The sequence below is a fragment of the Lampetra fluviatilis genome, chromosome 55 (genome assembly GCF_964198595.1).
Source record: "Lampetra fluviatilis chromosome 55, kcLamFluv1.1, whole genome shotgun sequence".
Lineage (NCBI taxonomy): Eukaryota > Metazoa > Chordata > Hyperoartia > Petromyzontiformes > Petromyzontidae > Lampetra > Lampetra fluviatilis.
In genome coordinates, this window is record NC_136329.1 from 4697935 (window position 1) to 4721811 (window position 23877).

A 23877-nucleotide genomic window follows, 5' to 3' on the forward strand; every position below is an offset into this window, starting at 1 on the left:
TCGCAAAGGTGCCTCCGACTCAACAAAGCGGTGGGTGGCGTATTAGCCCTTGGGCGAGGTCGTGAGGTGCAGAGTGATTGCCCAGCTGGGGTGTGGAATGACAAACTGGTGGCACATGGCGGCGCACACGGAGGAGGGGGGGAGGGGAAGTACCCTCCAGGAATGGCGTTGCTCAGAGGAAGGACTGTCCTATACAGGGGATGACGACACTAGGAAGAGGTTTCAAGTTTTCATTTATTTATTTTATTAGGTATAGCCCTGTGAGCCATTCGGCTCTTGAATCGGGTGCAACCGCAACAAACAAAAAAACCAAAAACATCTTAAAGTGACTATGTGCAAACAGAAAATCCAAGAAAAGACAGCAAAATATTGCATAAAAAGCACCGTACACCAACACTGTGTGCAAAAATCCCAGTGGGATGCAAGTCAAACAACAACAACAACCACAAGACAACTTAGATTAAGGTAAAGATCCACCAGAGGCAGTGGGCCTGTCGAGTTCGTATGGAGGCCCGGCAGCGTGGTAGAGGGTCCCACGATGCGCCCCCGGAGGAGTTGCAAGCCGAGACAGAACGACGATGGCTCACGAGGGCCTGAGAGAGGCAGGAGTTGTCGTTGGGTGGGCATCCACTGTTCCAGCAAGACCTCGGGTGCAGTCAGACTACCAATCCCCCCACCCTGATCACGTACTCTTCGCATTGCGTGACACTCCGATTAGCACAGTAGACTATGTACAGTGCGATAGTTCTAAATCGAGTCGGGAGACATTTTTCCGAGCGACTTGACAGCTTTCTTCGCCACTGGTGTCCACCAGCGGGTCCTAGGGTTGCCGCCATGACAGGCACCAACTGCCTTCAGGCCACAGATGTTCACAGCTGCATCCACAACCGAGGTGCTGAACATCGCCCACTCGGACTCATGTCCACAACCTCCCCTGGAGTGCAGGATACATTTTCCCCGAGGTGGATGTTGACATTTTTCTGCACTGGTTCTTCCGCTAGACGTTCAAAAACCCGCACAATTATTTTGGGCCTTCCACGTCTATCTGGTCAGTGCCCCGAAGCGTCGAATCCAACTTATCACTCGGAGTTTATTCGTTGAGAGGTCTGCTCCTCTCTTCACCCGAGTGTCCAGAACATATGGCCTTAGATCCGATGATACAACTGTAAAGTCAATCATTGACCTTTGACCCAAGGTGCTCTGGCACCAAGTATGCTTATAGGCATCCTTGTGTTCGAACTTGGTGTCTGTTATTGACATTCCGTGACTAGTGCAGAATTCCAATAACATCTCACAGTTCGAGTTCAGACCAATGGGGCATTCCACCCAATACCAGCGCTTCAGGTTTCTCCATCGTTCCCTACGTGATCATTTCATTCGTCCAGTAAGACTATGGAGTTTGTAGGCGGCACTCTCTCGAACAATGCATCCACCATCTCAAAGAAGGCCGAATACTTTGGTGAATAAGCACAGACAACGATCAGAGTTTTCCTTTCTGAGACCCGAAGAATCATTAAGGTGACCCTCTCATCCACTGGGACAAACTCAAACTGAACAGCACCCAGCCGGGGGCTTGTGAGTATCCCCACACCCACCCCTTAGGCCTCTCACCTGGGCTTATTCCGAAATAGTTGAGAGACCACCCCTGATCTAGAAGTTTGGTTCCAGTACCATTGCCATGTGTGGAGGTGAAACAGACTATATATAGACGGTACCGTTCTACCTCCACCAGCTCTGGCTCCTTCCCCCCCAGTGACGTAACATTCCACGTCCCAATAACTTAGTGTCCATCGCCAGGGTCCAGTCTATCTGAGAGCATCTCTCTCCCTGCCATACTGGCATCTTACCCACCCCTTACCCTTCGTCCTGCAGATTGTGGGCCCATAGGACGGATTTATCTATGATAAATGCATACAGTTCACACCTCCAAGTACAGCATGGAGCCCAAACATGCTGCCTGAACAATTCATCCCGTAGTTTTCGCTGGTGACTTCAACAGCCATCATATGGCCTGGGGCTATGCAACCGATGAAATTTGCAGAATAAGTCATTCACTGGGCAGCAAGTGGTAACCTGTTCCTCCTGTTCGACGCTAAAGATCGAGGTACCTTCCATTCTGCACAATGTAGGAAGGATTGAAACTCTGACCTGTGCTTTGTACCGTTTTCCAGTTCGGGTCTAACCGCTGTGTAATCCTAGAACGGTTCTGGACAATTTCCTAAACAGTCAGCACAGGCCGGTCTTGGTGCATATCGGGGTCGAAATCACAACAGTCGCGTCCACTCCCGTGCCACGATACAACTTAAGAAAGGCAAACTGCGAACCTTTTACTGAAGACGGCAAGCGCACTATCTCCCAAATTCCACCAAAGCCATAACACCACGAACGTTTCACCAAGCTTGTGCTCAAAGTGGCCCGCTCACACATCCCATGGGGTTACCGGGTGCAAGGCTGGACTATGGACCGGGCCAGTGGGGCCAGTGCCCCGAGGCCTTGGACTGCCAGAGGGCCTCCAAGCCTCAGGCCGCACAACGGTGCGTGGCCCAAGACTTCCAAAGGAAGTTGAACGCCAGGGCCCTCAGTGCGCACAGCGCAAGCTGACCACTGACCACCTTCTACGTGACTTTACCGAAAGAAGCAAGAAGATGAATCCCTGCAGTCACGAAAGCTTTAAATCGAAATCTGACCACTAGGCTTAAAGCTTGAGCTCGCCGCTAGGGCCCCCAGACCCCTCAGTGCTTACAATGTGTGGGCCCCCCAGACCCCTTGGTGTTTAAAACGTGAACTGACCACAACTGCCCCCCAGACCCCTTGGCGCTTACAATGTGAGAGCCCCCAGACCCCTTAGCATTTAAAGAGTGAGCTGACCACTTGGGCCCATAGACCCCTGGGGCTTAAAGCGTGATCTGACCACTAGGGCCCCCAGGCCTCTCGGTGCTTACATCGAGCGTAACAGCTGGGCCCCTTGGTACATGTGTAGAGAAGCTCCCACGGACGTACTCGGAGACGGAGGTAAGTTAAGGGCTTCCGCCAGGATTTATTAAAGCTGTTACAATATTACACAGCAGGGTACACAACTCCCAGGGGCTAGGGGGGTCCTACTCTGAGTCCGGGTCCCTGCCGGCTAGCTGCGGTCTCTCTCTCTCGTGTCGGATCGTGCACTCTGCCGACTCCACCGACCGGAGAGAGAAGCACCTCTACGGCTACCACCGGCTTCTCCCCAGACTCACTATTCAATCCCTTTCTACGCCTGGTTCCCTCTTCACCCTTCTTACTCTACCCGTTCCCACAGTGACCCCGCTTACGTCACGGGGTATCCCTTAAGTACCCTAGGAGACGTGACGTCATCGCACTGAACGGCACACCTGATGTCACGTCCCCATTTTACTCCTCTACACATGCAGTGCATGCTTAAAACGAGAGCCTCTCGTAGAGTACAGCGCTTCTGTACAACTGAGCCACTGGTTGGCACGGTACAATATGCTGTGACATGGTACAATATTCACCAACAAGTCAGTTCATTCTGCATAACAGGACAGTTTGAAGGGCGTCATATTATGGCAAGCCATCCGTTATATGACTTACCGTAACTAGCCATCTCTTTTTTATCTAGCTGTCCATTTTCCCTAGCTAGCTGCCCATATTATTAAACTTGTTAACAGAAGTTAGTTAGCTAGCTGCCATTTTTGCCAGCTATTTGCCCTTTCAACCAAATTAGCTGCACTAAAAAGCCAGCTAGTGAGACCGAGGGCTCGTCATTTGTTGAGAGCTTAGCTGTTGACAAATCAATTATTAAAAATACACCCGCGGTTTTGTGAAACATTAAAAAATATATACCGAAAGCTATACTTTTTTCATACACTAACTCATATATAAAATACCCAATCCACACTTAAAGATTAAGGATAACCCCATTCATTTTTTCCTAGACCGTCAGTTTTTACAGTAGATCCACGGAAGTAAAAAATGCTGACGTTGACATGCAAATTGTCGACATCTCTTACGAGGTCTTTTTATCCCCTCCCCATCGATGAGGTGTGGCCTATGTGCATCGTCTCCACCAAACCATTTCACTGACTTATCAGAAGCCTTTGTTGGTTGTTCAAATAATAAAAAAAAGTTATCTTTTGAAATTCAAGCAACATAATTATCTCTGTGTCAGGCAGGTATACAAGACATTTCTTGGTAGAAAACCCATAGACTGATGCCTGTTTTCTTGCTTGGTACGCCACTAATATATTCAGAGACTTTTTCATCTTTTTCTCCAATAACAGCCTTTTTAAAGGCTATTTCAACAAGCCCTCCTAAGGGCTATTTTCTAACAGCCTTTTTAAAGGGTTAGGGTTTTTTTGTACGTACTTTTATCTACTCAAATCTGCAAGAAATCACGGGACAGACCCAGCAGGTACCATGGGTTGAGTGACTGAGATGACTGGCCGCAGCACCACCTTTGCCCCCGACTGTGCCAACTTGCTGTGTTTTAGCCACATGCTGCTCCGCTCGTTGTTGTGAGCATCCCTCTTCTGTTCTCCATTGTTGCTGGAGGGTGACTACCTTTGACCGCCCAGTAGCAGCGTCCTTCACGAACCTCCCTCCACAGAGGCCGATCTTAACACCGCTGGTACCAGTCATTGACAAGTCGACTCAGCTCCACATACTCCTGCATCGCATCATCCCATCTCTTCTCGAGCCCATGCCACACCCATTTAAGTATGTCTATTGGCTCGAACAAAAAACTGTTTAGGCATGCGGTGGCTGTGCATGCAGGCCACATAACCCAGCAGCCTTGCCTGCCGGAGGAGCTCACCAATGGGACTTTGTCCAGATATTTCAAGGGTTTGTGAGCTCCCCACACAATCCAGCCTGATTAAGCCCAGGATGGATCGTAAGTAGGCCAGCCAAAATGTTTCTGATCTGCAAAGATGTTCCAATAGGGAGGTCCACGTTTTGCGAGGAGGGCATGACCGTGGTCGAGTAGACCTGAAGCTTCGTGTGGAGCGACAGACCAGGTTGCTTCCACACAGCGTTATGCATCCGATCAAAAGATAATGCCACTCGACTGATTCAGAGTGAGACCTCTGCTGTCAAACCGGAGGTAGTCATGAGCACACTGCCCAGGTATGGGAAAATCTCAACTCTTCCCACATCTGCCCCATCACCAATTGGGAGGTGAGAGGTGGAGTGTTTGATGGCACAAAATACGAAGGAAAGTGTTTACTTTTTTGTGGGTCTGATGGTAAGACCCTACCTATTAGTGGCACAATCCAGGTTCAATAACATGGTTGACCAATAGGTAGCCATCAATTTACCGCACAGCCGGGGATTGATCAGCTTTCCATATCATCTGTAGCTGATGGAGATTCCTCTGGTACGGCCATAGAAGTCTTCACAAACTACGTGGTCAAAAAATATATTAAAGAAATATGGGAGCCAGAGGACATCCCTGTCGCACCCCAAGGTGAACAGGGAATGACTCCAACTCCTGGCCAAGTAGTTTTACTGGGACCTGCTCACCATCATGAAGGTCCTTAATGATTATGAGTGTATAGGTCTCTGTGTGAGTCGATGGGTCCCTGTGTGAGTCTATGTATGTACATTGAGCTTCTTTCGCACCGTACGTAGCCAACCGTGCTTATCGGAGGTACGGGAGAAGGACAACAAACTAAAACGCAAAAAGCAGGAAATAGATTGCGTACGATGCAATGTACTTTAAATCCAATACAACACTATCTTGTATATTTTTAGTTTTGCCATGCATACGCAGACCTATTTCCAACGCCACTCTTCATTAGACTCCTTCACAAATAAGCGCAGTTGGTAATTGTGTAGGTGTTTGTGCAATTGCCTCCCGTGGCGCACTCAATCTCATCCGGCTAATTGCTCTCATTATCACCCTGAGTGTGAACACACCACCCCCCAACACCCCCCCCTCCCCACACTCTCCCCCACCCATCCCTTCCCATGGGGATGTAAGGGGCCTCAATTAGAGCCTCGAGTCCTCCGGAGACTCGAAACTGTGTGGGTGCACCTCCCTCGTGGCTGAGTCCACGCGGACTCATACAAGGAGCAGGAGGAGGGGGAGAGGGGGGGAGGGACTGTGGGTTTCGGTGGACAAAAAGGGCGATCCGAGGCATGCGACGGATAGCGGAGAGGAAGCGGCGGTGGAGAAAGAGGAGAGAACCGACGCCACGTCGCTTGATCGGTGGCCCACTCGCTCGCGCAGGTAAAGGTGCGGCTCCATCTGCAATCGCCCGCTCATCACACTCGGGGGGTGTTTGGCCTCCTACTGCTTTCGCGCTGGCCGTGCATGTTGGCGCAAGTTCTGTTCGTAGCGAGTAACAGCACCTATGAAGGGTGGCATACTAGGTGGGTGGCCAGCACCACGCCCGGCCGCCTTTGTCTCCCTAATGGCGTTGTCTACTACGTACGCCACACCAGGTACTCATTTAAGGCTGAGTCGACCTCTGGGAGGAGACCCAGGACTGGTTCAGAAAATCATCACCAGTGTTGGTGACCATGAGCAGGAATACGAACTTGGGTCCGTGAGTTCATAGAAGAGCCCTCTAACCGCTGCATCGCGGCTCCCCTTACCACCACCCAGAGGTCGCAACCGGGTACCCGATACCCGTACCCTACCCGACTACCCGTACCCGGCCGGGTACGGATAGGGGTACCCGTTTGCGACCCTGGTGCGGCCGGGTACGGGTAGGCCGTGAGTCACTGGTGAGTAACCATTTGTCACTCATTTCCCAACGTCTTGTCTCTTCTCACAATTCAAGTTCCTAGAATCAACCCACCCGCGCCTGCAACATGGCTTCATCCCAGAGGTCGCAATCGGGTACCCGTACCCTACCCGATACCCGGCCAGGTACGGGTAGCCGGGTATCGGGTAGGGTACGGGTACCCGTTTCCGACCCTGGTGCGGCCGGGTACGGATACGGGTAAGTAATCAAAACCCGTTTTCGACCTCTGCCACCACCACGACCACAAGTGGGGGTGTGGCTATGCGGGTGACCGTTAGTCCACCACTGTAGAGGCGAGAGTTGGTGGATCATTGACCGCACGAACGTTGTTAAAGTCCCTTCCTGTGAGTGAGCATTGTTGAGGAGGTTTAATGTATGCATGTTGAACTTCTTTCGCATTGTACGTAGCCAACCGCGATAATCGGTGGTGTTGGGGAAGGACAACAAACTAAACACAAAAATCTATTTCAAATGAATTCGTTTTCAATCTAGATTTTAAATTGTATAGCTCCAGTTGCTTCCTGATATCAGAAGGTAGAGCATTTCAGATGGTCGTAGAAGCACATCTGAAAACACGCGATGCAGTGATCATCTTTTGTTCGATGGTTATATAAAAGCTGATGTTGTGAGGATGGCCGGAGTTCGCATGATTGATTATGCTCCTTGACGAGATCAGCAAAGTACAAGGTGTCTTAAAAAACATGGACCTGATTTGTAATCGCTATATCTCTTGCAACCACGAACCGCCCATGAATTAAACTCTAACCACTTGAAAGGGCGGGGCATAGAGAGTTTCAAATGATTACCGCTAGATGCCTCTCCCAGCGCACAAACAGCCCCTAGCCTCAGTCATTCTCAAGATGGTGACCCCGCAACACACAAGGGGCGTTTTGCGTTCTGCAGTTCAGCAAGACTGAATCCGTAGGAAAACGTGAGAAGAGAGGCATTTGGGACGAATTCAACTATCGTCTCGATGTTGTCCGTACAGCAGGTGGAGGGCATATCGAGCATTTATAAAATGGTTAGTAAAACTTGATCACTCATTGAACCGTTTGTAACTTTTTGTGTAACTGTAACATGTTGCCATCGTGAAATATACTGCTTTGAAATTGGGTCCATCTTTTTAAAACACCCTGTATTGTGGTTCAGTCGAGGATAGAATGGATGGTACGCCAACTAGGCACGGCATTGGCGATGACTGTTCGTCACCCAGCTTGACGAACTGTGATCGGCCATACATGTATGACTCAATCCACTCCTGTGCTGTATCCGTTCCACCGAACCTTGACCTTAGCCGCCCGATGAGTGTCTCATGGTCAATGATGTTGAAGGCGGCTGAGAGATCAAGGGCCAACCAACGCTGTGGCGCACCGGTCATCCGTGATCTTGTAAAGGTCATCCGTGATCTTGTAGAGGTCATCCGTGATCTTGTAGAGGTCGTCAGTGATCTAGTAGAGGTCATCCGTGATCTTGTAGAGGTCATCCGTGATCTTGTAGAGGTCATCCGTGACCTTTAGTAAGAGCCATCTCAGTGCTGTGCAACTTCCGGTACGCCGACTGCAACCGGTTTAATCTGCCCATCAAAGTGACGTGGGGCAGTAACCGCCTCAGACACACGCACTCTGTGACCTTAGGATTGAGATTGGGCGAGCGGCGTGTTATCTGCGTCATTTTGAACCGGTCTGGGAAACAGCCCTCGCTGAATGAAAGATTTGCCAGGTGGAAAATCAGCGGCGCAAGCAACGTCCGAGCACGATTTGAGAAATCGACGTGTGGGTGTAGTCGAGCGGCGATGTCTTCATTTGGCAGCCGTGCGATGAACATCGACACCTCTGCCATCGATGTTGGTGCCAGGGTCTCGAGTTTTGGTTCCAGGTTGATCGAACTCAGATGGCAGAGCGGGAGAAAGTGTTGCCTTCAACTTTGAAACTGCGGTCTTGATCGTTACTGTTTTATTGGCGAAGAACGTCGCAAGTGCTGTGTACGGACCCGGGTTGACTAGTAGATGGGTGGTTGTAGTGCAACAGGGGTTGTGACCCAACTCAATGATGCGTAGAGCAGAGAAACGATATTCTAGACCCATTCATGAGTCGGTTGGTGGATCTGCAGGTGGCTTTGTAAGCGAGTAGTCAAACGAGCCTTCTTCACGTCTGATTCGCAGCGATCGCCTTATGGTGACGGCCAGTTACTGCGGTGCACTTTCCCCATTATTTATGTGCCCGTTGTTCAGATGATGGCCACGATCAAGAACATTAATGATGGTATTTTCTAATTTAGCTGAAAATGAATTGGCCGTCGATGCAAGATCTGGACACGCCGATGATAATTGCCACTGGATCTTCTGATGGAAAACATCATCGTCCAGTCGTTTGCAGTCTTGTATGATATCGCTGTGATGGGTGGGCAAATAACCGTTAAAGCCACTTTACACATCACGAGACTGTGATCTGAAATACCCACGTCTTCGATAACAACATCGGTCACAGTTACAGCATTTGCGGCTGCGAATATGTGATCCGGTAATATTTCCCGAGTGACATGTTGTGCTGCTGACGTGCTGAGTTAAACTGACTGGATAATGTCGGCATTATCGCTGTTGATTTTACTACAAGAACCGGTTGGTCCGGGACAGTTCAGGTCACCGCAGATGATGGAGCATGAGCCAAGTGACCATCACACAGTCTAGCAGACAGGACAGCTCGTAAAATAATTCCAATAGCGGTGAGGATGGCGGTCGATAGACTGGAGCGTTCTTAAGCCCCCCTCCCAACCCCCCCATGCTGTTCATTATCTTCACAAGCAGCAGCTCCAATGGCGGTGATTGTTAATGAGTCACTCAGGGGCTTTGGCAGATGGATTTACTCTGAATTGGTGCGATCCCTCCACAATGTGGGCTTCCGGTGCCAAACTTCACCGGGACGGTTTCTGATGTACAATAGCGAAGTCTTGATTTGAAGCTTTCCTGACGGCGGGAATCCATACTCTTTGGTTCTTTCGGTGAAGTCACGTAGGTAGAAAAAAAATACAAATTCTAAATAAAAATAAATTGAAAATAATAAAAGCAACAAAACAAACCCACCTCACACCAACACACAACCTAATGGACAACTTCAGAGATAATCCCCACCAACACACAACCTAATGGACAACTTCAGAGATTATCCCACACCAACACACAACCTAATGGACAACTTCAGAGATAATCCCACACCAACACACAACCTAATGGACAACTTCAGAGATAATCCCACACCAACACACAATGTGATGGTCAACTTCAGAGATAATCCCACACCAACACACAACCTAATTGACAACTTCAGAGATAATCCCACACCAACACACAACCTAATGGACAACTTCAGAGATAATCCCACACCAACACACAATGTGATGGTCAACTTCAGAGATAATCCCACACCAACACACAATGTGATGGTCAACTTCAGAGATAATCCCACACCAACACACAACCTAATTGACAACTTCAGAGATAATCCCACACCAACACACAACCTAATGGACAACTTCAGAGATAATCCCACACCAACACACAATGTGATGGTCAACTTCAGAGATAATCCCACACCAACACACAACCTAATTGACAACTTCAGAGATAATCCCACACCAACACACAACCTAATGGACAACTTCAGAGATAATCCAACACCAACACAATCTTGATTTGAAGCTTTCGTGACTGCAGGAATCCATACTCTTTGGTTCTTTCGGTAAAGTCACGTAGGTAGAAAAAATTATAGATCACGACGTTTCAATCGCCACACAAGCAATCGACGATTACAATAGCATATCCGTTAGGTGCGGCCTCCATGATAAATTACGTCCAGTGAGTCGTTATATTCCCAGGTTTCAGTGACGGCCAATACGTCGAGTCCACAATCATCGATCAGATCGTAGATCAGTGCCACCTTGTTGACTATGGAGCGTGCGTTGACCAATCCAAAGTTGAGGAACCCTGGTCTAGGGTTTGGTTTGATGCCCAACATCAGCAGCAGTATGGCGATGAAGACGCTCCTCCGTGATCGTGTGAATGTCGGGCAGAAGCAGAACTGACCACATCTGCAGCACAAGCACGAGCGAGGCATTGCGACAAGTGACGAACAGGGTCGACATGGGGGGTCGGCATTTCCACAGCAGATCGTAGCACAGTGGGGTAAGGAATTTGTGTAGTTTAAACCGGAGAGTCAACCGATCGACACTGTAATTCTTCTGCACATTGGATGCTGGTCCGTGTCTGCTGGCGAGTCCCACTACAGTATCTGTGACACTATGAGACATCTCCTTTACCATTATCAAAATATAGTAATAGGTTTTTACCCTTTTATCTGGTACAAAAACTGACACCTTTATACAAGGGATCATGTTTGCAATAACCACAACACAAGCAGTCAAAATGCAAACAAAAAGAAACAACTCTGATGATGATAGTGATATGCACCGTCCTTGAAGTTGATTGGTCCACACCCGAGACAGCTTTTCTTAGAGCCTAGTCTCCATTGCTGTTGGACCAGATGACGCCCAAAGGCGTACAACTCAAAGACAGCGCACTATCAGAGTATTGAGAGCTCGGGTAAGCATTTACACTATGAGACATCTCCTTTACCAGTGGGAAAATATAATAATAGGTTATTACCCTTTCAACTAGTACAAAAACTGACACCTTTATACAAGGGATCATGTTTGCAATAACCACAACACTAGCAGTCAAAATGCAAAAAAAAGAAACATCTCTGATCATGATAATTGTTTTTTTACCCTTCTATCTGGCAACAAAATTGACACCTTTTTTTACAAGGAGTCATGTTTGCATAGACCACAATACCTGCAGCCATAATGCAAACAAAAAACACAACTCTGATAATATATGCACTCTATGAGATCTCTTTTACCAGTGGCAAAATATAATGGTAGGGTAAAAACCTACCAATATATGCACTGTCCTTGATGTTGATTGGTCCACGCCCGAGACAGCTATTCCTAGAGCTTAGTCTCCATTGGTATTGGACCAGATGACGCTAAAAGGCGTACAACTTGTATAAAGGTGTCAGTTTTTGTACCAGATAAAAGGGTAAAAACCTATTACTATATTTTGATACTGGTAAAGGAGGTCTCATAGTGTAAATGCTTACCCCGAGCTCTCAATACTCTGATAGTGCGCTGTTTTTGAGTTGTACACTTTTTGGCGTCATCTGGTCCAACACCAATGGAGACTAGGCTCTAAGAAAATCTGTCTCGGGTGTGGATCAATCAACTTCAAGGACGGTGCATATCATTATCATGATCAGAGTTGTTTCTTTTTGTTTGCATTTTGACTGCTTGTGTTGTGGTTATTGCAAACATGATCCCTTGTATAAAGGTGTCAATTTTTGTACCAGATAAAAGGGTAAAAATATATTACTATAGTATCTGTGACGTTTTGATGATATAGAATGGGCTTGTCGATTCCAAGTCAAGATAAGTTCCTGGCAAGGACCCCCATTCTCCAGGGAAGAGGGAAGAGGCATTGCTTGACCACACAGTTTGACTCGCTCAAACGGAGTCCTGCAAGAGCAGGGCCTTGCCGCAAGCAGCCGGGAAGCAGCAGAATCAGAATCAGAAGTAACAGCGTTGCCATCGTAAGATGCAAATCTGAGGCGTGGAGCCGAGCTCATTGTCAGATCGTGTCGCGTGGTCCGGTGAGACTCGGTCAAATGTTGAGTTGAAGAGGCGCGCCTTTAGATGGTGTTTGAACGAAGAACGAAGAAAATGATTGATCGTTAAGGATGTGAATAGGTGACGGGGGCGGGGGGGGGGTGGAGGCGTCGACGGAGAAATGACGAGAATTTACACCATTGGAACTTCATTTGCCAGTTAAATATATGATAATTGTTTTTTCACCCTTCTATCTGGCAACAAAACTGACACCTTGTGCGCCTTATGGCGTCATCTGGTCCAACACATGTGAGACTGGGCTCTAAGGAAAGCTGTCTCGGGTGTGGACCAATAAACTTCAAGGACAGTGCATACATTATCAGAGTTATGTTTTTTGTTTGCATTATGACTGCAGGTATTGTGGTCTATGCAAACATGACTCCTTGTAAAAAAAAAGGTGTCAGTTTTGTTGCCAGATAGAAGGGTAAAAAAACAATTATCAAATGACGAGAAGCATTACGGTTACATTTTTACTTAAACTTTCATGACTGCAGGAATTAATATTCTTGGTTCTGTCGGTAAAGTCACGTAGAGAGAAAATTAAAATAATCAAATAAAATTTTCAATCAAAAATAAAATTAAAAGAAAAAGAAAAAACCCACGACGTTTCGATCGCAACACAAGCGGTCTTCATCAGGCGAATGAAACATTATTTTTATTTTATTCTTTTAAATTTCTATCTACGCGACTTTACCGAAAGAACCAAGAAGAAAATCCCTGCAGTCACGAAAGCTTTAAATCGAAACAATAATAATGTCAACTTGTAAACACGCTCCACAGCATTTGCTCACTCTGGTGGAGAAAGAGAGAGAGAGAATAACGCAGAGGTGTTCGGAACTACAGACAAGGAGGAAGGGCAGTAACGCGGTTAGACGGCGCCAAAATTTTGCTCAAAGCTCTGCGGTTCTCTACACGCGAAGGTGTCGTCAGCCACGTGATGAGCCTCTTTCTCCACCGAGCTGCGTTTGCGGTTGCTGGACAAATACGCTACGAGGTCGCGCCCATTACATACACACGCACAGAGGGCTTGCCACAAATGAACCACAATACCACCTCGCTGCTGATCTCATCAGTAAGGAGCTATGAACCATGATCACGAGAACTCTCGTCATCATCCTCGCAGCAGCAGCAGCAGCAGCAGCGGCGAATGTTGGCTTGGCCATCGCACAAAGACGGTCACTGCATCAAGCGGCGCTTTCAGATGAGCTTTTGCGGCAGTCTGGAACACTCATTCCTTCCAATGTTAGGAAGCCACTGGAGTTATGCACTTTTAAATCATCATCCAGATTGAAAAACCATTTCTTTAGAACTGCTTGTTGTTGTGTTTAGTTTTGTTTTCCTTCCACCACACATACCATACATAGACTCGCACAGAGACCCATAGACTCACACTGAGGACCGTAGACTCACACAGAGACCCATAGACTCATACGAAGACCCATAGACTCGCACAGAGACCCATAGACTCACAAGGAGGCCCATAGACTCACACAGAGACCCATAGACTCACACAAAGACCCATAGACTCACACAGAGACCCATAGACTCACACACAGAGACCCATAGACTCACACAGAGGCCCATAGACTCACACAGAGACCCATAGACTCACACAGAGACCCATAGACTCGCACAGAGACCCACAGACTCACACAGACACCCATAGTTTGTTGTCCTTACCCTGCACCTACAATTAGCACGGTTGACTACGCATGGTGAAAAATAAGTTCTACATGAATACATACATAGACTCACACAGAGACCCATAGATTTATACACAGACCCACGAACTCATACAGAGACCCAAAGACGCACACGCACCCTGTCCTTTCCCACAGCACCTCCGATCAGCACGGTTAGCTATGTGCTGTGCGAATGAAGTTCAACACACGTACGTACGTACACATGCCTGTGGCCGCGTCTGAACTCTGGATTGTGACCTCCGTGGTGTGATGTAAAAGCGCGCTTAACCTGTTGTGGAACCCCCCCCCCCCCCAAACAGACATGATCCATCCTCTCAATGCCTCCTCTGCACCAAACTCCTCCACCTCCTCTACCTCCTCTGCCCTCTGCGTCACCTCTCTCTATGACCTGAGCTGCCCCCCGTCCGACCTGACCCCCGCCGGCTGCTCGGCTCTGCTCTGCACGCTGCTGGGGGCCGTGGTGATCACGGTGGCCGGTAACCTCTTCATCGTCCTCTCCATCCTCTTCTTCAGGTGTGACCAACGATCTCCGTTCATTGATCATTCCGCCGGTTTTTATGTTTCTAGTCTGCGGGTCTCTGGTTGGGTATTTGGGTTTCTGTGTGAGTCTATTGGTGTTTACGTGTGTCTATGGGCCTCTGTGTGAGTCGAGGGGTTTTTACGTGAGTCTATAGGTTTATATGTGCATGTACGAGTCTCTGTGTGAGTCTATGGGTTTCTGTGCCAGTCTGTTGGTTTCTATGTGATTCTTTGGTTTTCTGTGAGTTTGCGGGTGTTTGTGTGAGTCTATGGGTCTCTGTGTTATTATATGGATCTCTGTGTGAGTCTATCAGTCTCTTTGTGAGTTTATGGGTTTCTGTGTTATTATATGGATCTCTGTGTGAGTTTATCAGTCTCTGTGTGAGTTTATGGGTCTCTGTGTGAGTATATGGGTATCGATGACAGGCTATGGGTTTATGGCCAAGTCTGAGAGTCTGTGTGTCTAGATCTCTGTCTTTGACTCTATGAGTTTATGTGTGTGTCTTCGGGTCTCTGTCTGAGTTTATGGGTCTCTGTGTGAGTCTATGGGTCTCTTCGTATGTCCATAGGTCTCTATATGAATCTATGAGTATCTTTGTGTGTATATTGGTTTCTTTGTGAATATTTGAGTCCTAATGTGAGTCTACAGGTCTCTGTGTGAGGAAATTGTTTCTATGTGAGTCTATAGGTTTCTATGTGAGTCTGTATGTCTATTTGTGAGTATATAGGAATCTGTGTGAGTCTATGGGTCTCTGTGTGAGTCTATGGGTCTCCGCGTGAGTTTATGGGTCTTCGTGTGAGTCTATGGGTCTCTGTGTGAATCTATGATTCTCTGTGAGAGTCTGTGGGCCTCTGTTTGAGTCGGTCAGTCTCTGTGTGAGTCTATGGGTCTCTATCTGAGTATATTGGTTTCTATGTGAGTATATAGGTTTCTATGCGAGTCTGTGCATCTATGTGTGAGTATATAGGTATCTGTGTGAGTCTATGGGTCTCTGTGGGAGTCAGTGGGTCTTGTAGCCACTACAGCGGCCAATGCGGCCTCCGGGCAGGTTCGAGGGGCTGATAATCCATCCATCTTATATTTAACAACCGTGAAAACACGTGGAAAATATCGAACTAAGCTCGTGCCGGAAGCTCTGGGAGAACTGGCTTCTGTGAAGTTTCCTGGCCAAACCTGATTTGTCGGAGCCAGGAGACTGAACCCATACCCTCGGGGTTGCTCGAAAAACGCTTTAAGTCACTGCGAGTGGTCACGTGAAATTTTCGAATGCTCAGTCGGGAGCTGGACCCGTACCGCCTGGATCTCTGCAGTGTTTGGCATATCCAGTGGACTGGTTCTGGCTCCAGTCACCATGAGGAGAGGAGAGTCCTCTATTAGGGGCAGGAGACTGTAAAAACAACAAAAAGTGTTCGTCTTCTATAGCAGACCTACATCTCTGCTTTATTGACCTGGTCAAGGCCTATGATACGATCAAAAGGCCTGGGCTCTGGATTTTCGCCGTGCTTTTGGAGTCCCCCCGAATCAGTAGAGCGGCATCATCTTTTCATCTTCTGTGTAATGCTGTATGGATGCTACCTGGTCTGTTGCTCCACAAAAAGCTTCAGGTCTTTTAGACCATGGTCATGCCCTCCCTTCTCTATGCTTGCGAAACGTGGAGCCCCCTAATAGAACATTGTTGCTGGTTAGAAACATGTAGGCAGGCGTGCCAACGATCCATCCTGTGTTAAACCAGTCTGGATTGTGTGAGGGGCTCACACATCCTTTAAATATCTGGACACAGTCCGATCGGTGAGCTCCTCTGACAGTCAAGGCTGCGTTGGCTGGGTTATGTAGCCTGCATGCCCAGCCATCACATACCTCCACAAATCACCACCATGCACCTTGGCCTATGGAACTCACGCTCCGTTTGCAATAAGCCTGCATCCACCCTCGATGATTTCCTTTCAAAAAACCTCGACGCCATAGCATTAACGGAAACCTGGATCTCTCCACTGAACACCACTACCCGTCACGTTATCCACCCCCATGACCCATTTTCTCCATTCACCACGTCTCTCTGGCAACTCTGCTGGGGGCTTATATTCTTAGGTTTTTTCGGTAAAGTCACGTAGGTAAAAAATTAAAATTAATAAAAGTAAAATAAAAATAAAAATCACGACGTTTCGGAGGCAACACAAGCTTCCGTCTTCAGGTGGAACCGTCACAGCACGATAGCTGTATCAAGTGATACAGCTATCGTGCAGACGGAAGCTTGTGTTGCCTCCGAAACGTCGTGATTTTTATTTTTATTTTACTTTTATTAATTTTAATTTTTTACCTACGTGACTTTACCGAAAAAAACCTAAGAATTTGAATCATCCTTGCAGTCACGAAAGCTTCAAATCTGCTGGGGGCATTGGCCTGCTCATCCTCTCGATCCTATCTGAATCCCTCCCCACATTTTCCTCTTTCGAATTGCAATGTTCCTCTTTCTCTTTACCCCACTCAATTTCCAACCTCATCATTTACGATTCTCCTGGTCCCTGCTCCTCTGTCTTCACTGATCTAGATTCTAGACTGTCTCCTAAAAACTCTATTTCCAACCTCTTCTCCGTTTTTCCTACTGAGTGACTTTAACCTGCATCTAACATCCCTATCCACCTCTGCCACTCTACTGCCTCTGACAGGGCTCCTTCCACCTACAGCCTATCCCCTCTCTCCCTACTCTCTGCTCGGGTAGCACACTAGATTCAATCTTCATTTACGGTTGTTCAACCTCCAATCCTTTAGTTGACCATCGCCCTCCATTCGATCACTTACCAATGAATGTGACACTCCTCGTTCTGTCCCCCCCCCCCCACCATCCCCGCCTTCCCCCACACCTCCGCCGCAACTTACGCTCCCTTGACCACTTCGCATTTACACCACTAGAACCTCGTTTGCCAGAAGAAAAAATATGATAATTGTTTTTTTACCCTTTTATCTGGCAACAAAACTGACACCTTTTTTTTACAAGGAGTCATGTTTGCATAGACCACAATACCTGCAGTCGTAATGCAAACAAAAAACACAACTCTGATAATGTATGCACTATCCTTGAAGATAATTGGTCCACACCAGAGACAGCGTTCCTTAGAGCCTAGTCTCACTTGGTGTTGGACCAGATGACGCCAAAAGGCGCACAACTCAAAGACAATGCACCATCAGAGTATGAGAGCTCGGGGTGAAGCATTTACACCATTGGAACCTCATTTGCCAGAAGAAAAATATGATAATTGGTTTTTTACCCTTTTATCTGGCAACAAAACTGACACCTTTTTTTACAAGGAGTCATGTTTGCATAGACCACAATACCTGCAGCCATAATGCAAACAAAAGACACAACTCTGATAATGTCTAAAGCTGTCTCGGGTGTGGAGCAATCAACTTCAAGGACAGTGCATACATTATCAGAGTTGTTTTTTTGTTTGCAGTATGACTGCAGGTATTGTGGTCTATGCAAATGTAATGTAGGAACTTGGCGGGAGACGACCTTACGGGTAGCACACTCTTTTATTAACACCAACTTCTCACACGGGTGGCTAACTCCAGCCTTAACCCACAAGGTTTTCCTGGCTACACCCACACGGGCTCTTACACCCCATAGCCTCTCGGAACACACCCAGCCGGGGTGTCCGTCTCGACTCTGGGTCCCACAGTCTCGGCCCACATGGACGTCGGACCACGGGTCCCACAGTCTCGCCTCCGAGCCACACAGGGCCCCGGCCCTGACAAGGACAGCGGGACTAGGGGTCTCAAGGCCTACCTCTTGAACTCCGTCTTCGGTCTTCGACTGGTTACCAACTCCCCGAGTGCTCCCGCGCGTCCCCCTTTATAGTCCCTCATGCGGACGTCGCTGAGAGCACCCACACCAGTTGACCAATCACTGCGCGCTGCCCACGATCCTATTTCCCCCCCTTGTGTCAGCGCGCACAACCCCGCACCCCGCGCCGCCCCGTGATCTCTCACTGTCGGCGCGCGTCAACACCACCACTACACAAACATGACTCCTTGTAAAAAAATAGGTGTCAGTTTTGTTGCCAGATGAAAGGGTAAAAAAACAATTATCACTGCGCATTTCTTTCCTTGGTTTCCTCATCGCAATCTCTGGTTTCTCCTCCATGCACCCCGACACCGCTTCATCTGTCCTAAATTCAGTACTTTCGTCCTGTTTGGACACTCTTGTACCTCTTCTTGGTTCTTTCGGTAAAGTCACATAGAAGGGAAATAATAAAATAACAAAAATAAAACATAATAAAATAATTCTCACGACGTTTCGGCCACAACGCAAGCAGCCGTCCTCAGGTGAAGAACAGGTCTGTCGGAAAGACATTCAGACGCTGTCTTTCTGACAGACCTGTTCTCCACCTGAGGACGGCTACTTGCGTTGTGGCCGAAACGTCGTGAGAATTATTTTATTATTTACACTATGAGATCTCTTTTACCAGTGGCAAAATATAATGGTAGGTTTTTACCCTTTTAACTGGTACAGTTAAAAGGGTAGTTTTGTACCAGTTAAAAGGGTAAAAACCTACCATTATTATTTTATTATGTTTTATTTTTATTATTTTATTATTTCCCTTCTACGTGACTTTACCGAAAGAACCAAGAAGATGAATCCCTGCAGTCACGAAAGCTTTAAATCGAAACGCTTGTACCTATGCTCCCCCCTTACACCCTCGGCAACGCCCCCCATGTCCTTGGTTATCATCAACGCTCAAGTCACAGCGCTGGCTCGTGCACAAAGCAGAGCACATCTGGAGAACTTCACCAACCCACGTTCCTCATATAATTCCCTACTTTCAAATTACACTTCAGCCCTGGAGGCTTCTCGCCAATCAAACCTTCCTTCCCCCATTTCCTCTCTATCGTCACACCCTGCTCTACTCTTCAATACCCTAATCTCTCTGCTCCATCCATCTTCTACTGCACCTGCAACTTCTGCCCCCATTCCTGTGGTCCTCTCCGATTGCTTCATGACCAAGATCGCCCACGTCCACTCCTCCATGATCAATGCGAAACCTTCTGATATCCCTGCACCTAATGACCCCTCCAGCGTACTACTTATTCCTTACATGCTTTGTCCACCATTTCCATTCTGGAGCTGTCTACCATCATCTCTGCCTTACCTACCCCAGCAACATAAGCTCCATTCCCAGCCCCTGTCCCTCCAACCATTCTGTCACCTCCCTCACTGAATGCTGTCGGCTTGCATTTTAAAGCGCCCTGGACAGGGTGCTATATAAATTCGAAATAGAATAGAATACCCGAACAGATTCTCTTCAGCTGGATAGAGGGGGCTAAACGGGCGTGGCAAGGGATAGAGAAACGATGAAATTATGTGGCACAAGAGAATGTGGAGCTGAGTGGACTTGCCAATGATTGATACCAGCAGTGTCAAGATCACCCTCTGTGGAGGAGGCTACTGGGCAGTTGCAGGCAGTCGCCCTCAAAAAACAATTAAGGACAGATGAGCTACACTGACAACAACGAGCGGAGCGCTGGGCGGCTAAAACACAGCAAATTGGAACGGTAGGTGGCACATGTTTTGCATTGGAAAGTTATCTTAGTCATACTCTTTGGTTCTTTCTGACGACTTTACCGAAAAAACCAAAGAGTATTGATCATTGCAGTCACGAAAACTTCAGATCTAGATGATCTTAGTCAGTGAACCCATCGCACCTGGGACTGTACCTTGACGTCCTGCAAGCTGGTGTTCAATATTTCACATCGCCTCAAAGTGCACATAGCCTGGCACAAGTGTCATGGTGATGTCACCACCACTGAGTGGCAATTGCCAGTTGTTGTTGTTGTTGTTGCTGCGTGAGTTTATCGGTCTCTGTGCGAGTCCAGGCAGCTCCAATCTCGCTCCAATGTCCTGGTGGCGTCTCTGGCAGTCGCCGATCTCCTGGTCGGCCTCCTGATCATGCCCTTCAGCGCCGCACGCACCGCCTACAACTGCTGGTTCTACGGCGACCTCTTCTGCCGCCTTCACACGTGGCTCGACTTCTCCACCTGCACCTCCTCCATCGCCAACCTCGCGTGCATCTCCCTCGAACGCTACGCGTCCATCGCCGAGCCCCTCCGCTACCGTCAGATGGTGACGCCGCGTGTCCTGGCCGCCATGCTGCTCCTCTCATGGTCCGGCCTCCCCCTGTACGGCGCCACCTTCATGCTGGGCTGGAACCTCGTGGGCATCAAGCGCCAGGTGGCCGAGTCGAGCTGCCGCCACGACTGCCGCGTCTACATGAACCCGGCGTCGACCGCCACGAACGTCCTGGTGGCCTACGTGACGCCGATGCTGCTGATGATCGTGGCGAACGCGAAGATCCACCGCCTCGCCCAGGCCCAGGCGAGAAGGATCGAGGGTTCGGCGATGGTCTCGGGGCGGGACGACCGTGCCTCGACGAAGCGGGAACACAACGCGACCCGGACGCTCGGCATCATCACGGGCGCGTTCATTCTGCTCTGGATGCCCTACTTCATCTTGGTGGCGAGCGAGCCGCTGCTGGGCTACGGGACGAGCCGAGCCGCCTGGGAGGTAGTGTGCTGGCTTCCTTACCTCAACTCGGCCGTCAACCCGGTCCTGCTGATGGTCTTCAACCGCTCGTTCAATGGAGCCTTCAGGCTGGTGCTGAAGGGTAGGGTCTTAAAGTCCGGGTGCAGAGGGATCGACCTGTTTAATTTCAGGGATGGGAATATGTGAGGGGTAGGGGGAAGGGGAAGAAAGGGGGAGAGGGGAGGAGGGAAGAGGGGGGAGAAGTTTAGGGAATGGCCCGTAGAAGTGAATATCACAGATCGACCTCCGAAATCACCCCGAAGAGGACACCACTTTCCCACAAAACTCTGAAAGTAGTTTAAAAAAACAAATCATCATTGTCATTCAGTCTTGCCTAGACCACTGATTCAACTCAAGAAATAATTTTGAACCGGTTTCAAATTTCGGTGTCTCATCAGCAGTCTGGCTCGCTTGACTCAAAAATGTTATGTTGTGACTTAGTGAAACTTTACAGGAGGCTGCAATATTGTTCTTGGGTATTTTACGTGAAGGAAATCGATGGAGAATGCATTCGACTTAGTGAAATACAATTTGTATTCAAAATAAATATAGAGTCATACCTCGGTATACGACCACTTTGGAATAGGTCGAATTTGGTATGCGTCGTGTTTTGACGAGAGAAAAAATGTCTTGGGATACGACGTCTTGCTTGGGATACGACGCGCTTGCTAGAACTTGTATGGGTCGGGATGAGTCACCGTGTACCCGCGTAGACCCCGTTCACGATTGAAACAATGCGCCGCTCCTCAGTCAACAAGCCGTAAGGGTATTGTGTGGAATGACCAGACAATGTCACACTTCAGGAACATTCTTAGAAAAAGGCAAAAACAAGCTTCAATGGACAGGTTTTTAGTAAAACTCAAACCTGGTGAGCCTCAACCAGGTCCAAGTCAAGAAAAAGACAAAAAAAAAAGAAAGAAAAAAATTAACCCGTAAAAACAAAGTTTTTCACTATAAATCCTTTATATGAGTGGCATCGGTTTTATTTTATTATTCATTTCTGTTTTTCTTGAGTAAGAGTTTTCATTTTTATCACATTGGTATTTTGTTTTTGTGGTACCGAGGTACCACAAAAATAAATTGTCACGCACAACGAGTCTGTGTGCAAAATGTCAGCTCGATTGGATCACGGGAAGTGGGTTAAAAAACGACCGAAAGATTTGCACGGTCGTAAGCGCGCAAGCAAGCAAGTGAACTTAATATAAAGGATTTCCCGAAGTTTGAATGATAATAACATCTCCTCCTCCTCCCCTTCCTCACCACCATCCTCGAAGGCTATCAACTCTTCTCAGCAAGGTAAAGTGACGTTAAATTTGATTTTTATTTAAATTTATTTTAATTGATGTAAGCATTTTAGTAATAAGTAGTGTCTAAATTATTTTATACAACCCCATTAATGTATAATATGCCATGTAAAATATAATTTCTTATACTCTGGAACGGAGTATTTCCTTTCCCTTCATTTTTTATGGGGGAAAATGCGTTTGGTTTACAACATTTTTGGAATAAGTCCTACCTTCTGGAGCTAATTAACGACGTATACCGAGGTACCACTGTAATTTAAATCCTATTGTAGGGGACTCTACAGATAAAGTGCTAGAAGGCACGCATTGAGATAATTAGGAACGGGTGACCAGAAGGCACTGTTCTCATAATTCAATAAAGAACACATGTGTTATAGTATAGTGGGGGGCCACTCTCCGACAGGGGCAGGGCCGAGCGAATATATAAGGGGGAGCGAGGCTCGTGGTCGGAGCTCTTCCTCAGGGACTAATCGATGACCAAGATGGACGACATCAGGGCTGACTGCTCGTGAACAATTTTGGTGGAAACCATCGGGACTGACAGTTAATGAAACGAACTTGGAGGAAACCATTGGGGCTGAAAATAGCCGTAGGAATTACAGGTGTGGCGGTCGTTACGCTTGGAACTGTAAATACGTTACGATTTAAATCAAGTTTCTACTTCTACAAAATGGACGTCTCCAAGGAGCTTCTTCGAGTTTCTACTTCTACAAAATGGACGTCTCCAAGGAGCTTCTTCGAGTTCATACTTCTACAAAATGGACGTCTGCAAGGCGCTTCTTCGAGTTTCTACTTCTACAAAATGGACGTCTCCAATGAGCTTCTTCGAGTTCATACTTCTACAAAATGGACGTCTGCAAGGCGCTTCTTCGAGTTTCTACTTCTACAAAATGGACGTCTCCAAGGAGCTTCTTTAAAATGGTGGCAGAGGTGGGATTCAGTCTACGGTATCCTGTAAGACGACCTGGAGAGAAGCTTTATTGGAGAAAGAGGCGTCGTCCCAAAGCACCCTGGGTCCCCGAGACCCAGGGTGCTTTGGGAGGTGGAGGCCCCGCCACGGACCAGAGAATCAGAATCGCCAAGACAGGAGAGCTGGAAAAAGAGAGCTGAGAAACTGGACTGCCTTACCTCTGCAATTAATCGGTTGCTGACGGCGATCGTCGAGGAAAGAGAGGGGGGAAGAGCCGATGCTGCGCGGCTTGAGCAGCCGCCGATCCCCGCAGTCCGAGGAGCCGATGCCGCTGAACCTGAGCAGCAGCTAATTCCCGCGGAGTGCCGAGTCAACATTGTCGGCCTGGAGACAACGCCGCCGCTT

General features: G+C 47.9%; 1 pseudogene; it reads left to right on the top strand.

The window, feature by feature from the left end:
• Window positions 1–14478: 14478 nt before the first annotated feature.
• On the top strand, window positions 14479–21405 carry LOC144949943 (trace amine-associated receptor 365 pseudogene; annotated as a pseudogene).
• The last annotated feature ends 2472 nt before the right edge of the window (window positions 21406–23877 follow it).